The 4,356-nt window shown below is 41.0% G+C and overlaps 1 long non-coding RNA gene across 1 annotated transcript; it reads right to left on the bottom strand.

The window, feature by feature from the left end:
* Window positions 1-1,548: 1,548 nt before the first annotated feature.
* Window positions 1,549-3,047, bottom strand: LOC122464917. Its single transcript, XR_006289354.1, has 3 exons — window positions 2,768-3,047; window positions 2,506-2,508; window positions 1,549-2,310 (listed from the first exon to the last, which is right to left on the bottom strand). It is a non-coding gene; the product is annotated as an uncharacterized LOC122464917 (long non-coding RNA).
* Window positions 3,048-4,356: the final 1,309 nt, after the last annotated feature.

The raw sequence follows: 4,356 nt of genomic DNA, 5'->3' as shown, positions 1-4,356 counted from the left end.
AATGAACAATCCTCCCAACACTTGCACCCCCCCCCCTTTCCAGGGAAATGTTGGATAAAAAGCCTCACCAATTTGCATAGGTGACCACAGACCCAAACCCTTAGATCTGAGAACAATGAAAAAGCATTCAGTTTCTTACAAAAAGACTTTTAATAGAAATAGAAGTAAATAGAAATAAAAAAATCCCCCCTGTAAAGTCAGGATGGTAGATACCTTACAGGGTAATTAGATTCAAAACATAGAGAACCCCTCTAGACAAAAACCTTAAGTTACAAAAAAGATACAGACAGAAATAGTTATTCTATTCAGCACAATTCTTTTCTCAGCCATTTAAAGAAATCATAATCTAACACGTACCTAGCTAGATTACTTACTAAAAGTTCTAAGGCTTCATTCCTGGTCTATCCCCGGCAAAGACAGAATATACACAGAGCCACATACCCTTTGTGTCTCTCCCTCCTCCCAGCTTTTGAAAGTATCTTGTCTCCTCATTGGTCATTTTGGTCAGGTGCCAGTGAGGTTACCTTTAGCTTCTTAACCCTTTACAGGTGAGAGGAGATTTCCTCTGGCCAGGAGGGATTTTAAAGGGGTTTACTCTTCCCTTTATATTTATGACATAGGGGCATTGCCAGCAGATCAAGGGATGTGATCGTTCCCCTCTATTCAACACTGGTGAGGCCTCATCTGGAGTACTGTGTCCAGTTTTGGGCCCCACACTACAAGAAGGATGTGGAGAAATTGGAGAGAGTCCAGCGAAGGGCAACAAAAATGATTAGGGGTCTGGAACACATGACTTATGAGGAGAGGCTGAGGGACCTGGGATTGTTTAGTCTGTGGAAGAGAAGAATGGGGGGGGGGGGGATTTGATAGCTGCTTTTAACTACCTGAAAGGTGGCTCCAAAGAGGATCGATCTAGACTATTGTCAGTGATAGCAGATGACAGGACAAGGAGTAATGGTCTCAAGTTGCAGTGGGGGTGATTTAGGTTGGATATTAGGAAAACCTTTTTCACTAGGAGGGTGGTGAAACACTGGAATGTGTTACCTAGGGAGGTGGTGGAATCCCCTTCCTTGGAAGTTTAAGTTCAGGCTTGACAAAGCCCTGGCTGGGATGATTTAGTTGGGATTGGTCCTGCTCTGGGCAGGGGGTTGGACTAGATGGCCTCCAGAGGTCCCTTCCAACTCTTATTCTATGATTCATTTCTATACCTAGAATTGTGGCTGTAAGCAAGAGTCCTTGCAAGGCAACATGCTTTTCCTTGGTTCCCTTGAGAGCAAGCCTCTCTTCTTCAGTTGGATCCATTGTTCCCAATGCTTGCAGAATTGTTGCTAGGTACTGGGCTGAATAAAGACATCTTTTCAAAAACCCCATCCAATTTTCTTTACAAAGTTCTCCAAGCTGTTTTTCAACATCATTTCTGAACCACCACACCTCAGTTTCCCTTTCATAGTAATTTTGAACTATTGATCCCAGTTGTTGAGCATCTTCACTATCTATAATTGTCTTGTAATAAAAATACTGATACATCAGTAAGGCTGCTGCAACTATCCGATCCCAATAGACAAAGTTTACTGTGATTTATACTTGCTTTTTGCTTCCCAATCCCTCAGAACAGGTAAGTAAAAAAAACAAAAATAAAAAGAGCAAAAGTTTCTACTTCCAAATCCCTCAGAATAGGAAAGCACAAACAATTTCTACCTTTCTGTCCCTCAGAACAGGAAAACAATTAGGTTCACCATAGTCTTGAGATTATCTACTGTACAGCAATTACTTTTGAGATCTTATGAAGGAAATCTTTTATTTACCTTAATTATCTACCTTTTATGGTCTTACCTTTGATGTAACTTTTCTTTCTTACTGATTTTTTTCCCCCTCAGTCTGGAAAAAGGTTAGAGAAAGGAAAGAGAAGAAAATTAAAAACAAGAGAAGGGGCAGGGGGAGAATTACTGCTGGTCTATTGTCCTTTTATCCAACAGGGAGTGCTATACCCTCTCTATAGGCCTTAAAATAATGCTTTCAAGCCTTAGGATTTTAATAGTACCTTCGAGCCCACCCCTATAAGGGATACCAATTTGTTACCCCCAAAATTTGGAGCTAAGGAACTTCAGTATTGGTCTGCCTATAATTCCAAATTGATTTGTTAATTTGTTCTGTCCAAATGGAGAGAAAGGTAGTGACCCACCTTAAGGGAATTGCCAGGAAGTTTGTCTCTAACTTGCAGAGGACTCCCTAGAGCAGACTAATCCTGCTAACCTTTGAAAGGACACGGATACAGCCCTCCAATCAAGAATAGGCACACAAGCAGTAATGCTTTGGGAAAAAAAAGTCTTATTTATTGAGAGTTAGATGGTTACAGTATATCTAGTAAAGTAAGGAAAAGAAAAAGAAGTTACAATGTATAGTAGGCAAGAAGGCACAGCTGTATTACTTTTAAGGTCTTGCATTTAAATGGTACCAGAAACTACACAAACTGTTAAGACAAATACAATGTTGCAATATCAGTACACTCTGAACCTTTCATACAGATGCATAAGCCCTCTAACCGTAGATTCATGGCAATGTAACATATAAGTACCCTATGTGTATGCATAAAACAGTGCTACAATATAGCATTAAACATTAAACAATTAAGAATTACCATTCTGCAAGCAGTGACTGGCTGCTCACAGGAGGGGGTGGGGCAGTTCTCACTCAGCAGCAGGCATCTGGCTTTATTGACAGGCATACACACAAGCGGTATTATAAAATAAGCAAAAATCAGACTTACGCTCCTCTCAACTTCCTCTAGCTCATCTTAGGGCCTTCTGTTCTGTCACTCTCTTGCTTTCCAATCTCTGATCATTCCCATCTATCTCTGCTCTTCTTCCGCTGCTGCTTCTCTAGGGTCATCTCCTTCTCTCTTCTCCTTTTCCTGCCATGCACCTTCTGACTAGCCAGCGCTTCTCCTTATATTCAGTTTTCTGACCTTTTCTGATTGGATGACTTTTCAAGCTGCCTGCTCCCTGTGTGGGTGGCAACTCATTCAGCCAATCAGCTTTGCCCTTACATCATAGCTACTCCTCCTTCTGCCCACTCCCTGCAGGTGTTTTGAGGCATTCTCCAGACCTTTGTCCAACACTTGTTTCTGACTTATTAATGGTTAATTTAGCCTGTGTCCTCCATCTTGGGAATTCCTAATAGAAAATAATAGCGGCCATGTTGGATTTTTAACTACAAACTGTCATTAATTATAATTTACCTAAAGTATCTAGCCTGAAACTAACTACAGTTTTATGCAAGCCAAAGCACTCTGATTCTAACACTACCTTTGTTAAGCTGATTGCGGGAAGTGAATGTTTCAGCAATTTAAACCGCTCTGAGGTTTTTCTTTGCAAGCAGATGCATTCTTATGCTTCTGTCCTGGGTACTGCCAGTCATTACCCAGAAGCCAAGTAAGTGAAAATAAAAGAAAAGAAAACCTCTGGTAACAGTGCCAGGGGGCATGGACAGTATCTTCCCTCCCTCTCTTGCTCCTTCTTTTGTGAAATAACTGAGTGATCACAACCCTACCCAAAACATTCTGGCTGTAGTCTGGGGCAAATAGAATTTCACAGTCTTGTCTGTCAGATGCAGACAACTCCAAAGCATGTGCCCCAGACAAGCTGTCTAAATTAGCCCTGAAAGACACACAGCTTCAAACCCAAGGCTCCAGTTCAGAAAAGCACGTAAGTGCCACTGGTGCCAATGGAATGTAAGCAAGTGCTTAAAGTTAAGCACATGCTTGGCTGCTTTCCTACACGGGCATCTTTAACTGAATTGGGGCCTAAATACTGCTAGAATGACAGCCTTAACCTCAACCAGTAATTAAAATTAAAACCAACCAGCAGAAAGAAAATCCACAGCAGAACTAACTGGGCTAGACCAATAGAGGATTCAGTATTGAAAACACTCACTTACCTATTCTTATTGAAAAATATGATGGATATGGCTTTATACTGATGTCAGTGGGATTAATCAACTTGGTAAAGACCATTTATGTGATTAATGGCTTGTAAGACTTGGCCTTAAAAAGAGCAGAAGCATTCACAACACTGTCCTGTATACTATCCATTCTGAAAATGTGTCCCTCTGCTTCTTTATTGTGGTATAAATCTCTTTTCAGCAGTGCTGTGGAATTCTGAGGTAGCAGGCCATATGTTGACTGGTACCACAAGCATTTGTAAGGAGGCTGTGTTAAAGGGGCTCTAGAAACCGTGAATCTGAATTTCCTGACCAAAATTATTTGTCACTTATGACACAAAAGTTATGTGAAAACGTTTGATTTCATATTTACCTAGGGGTTATGGGCCTCCTCCTACATCCACTGAACTCAATGAG

This window comes from Chelonia mydas, chromosome 3 (genome assembly GCF_015237465.2).
Source record: "Chelonia mydas isolate rCheMyd1 chromosome 3, rCheMyd1.pri.v2, whole genome shotgun sequence".
NCBI lineage: Eukaryota > Metazoa > Chordata > Testudines > Cheloniidae > Chelonia > Chelonia mydas.
This window is presented reverse-complemented; position numbering and strand designations above follow the sequence as displayed.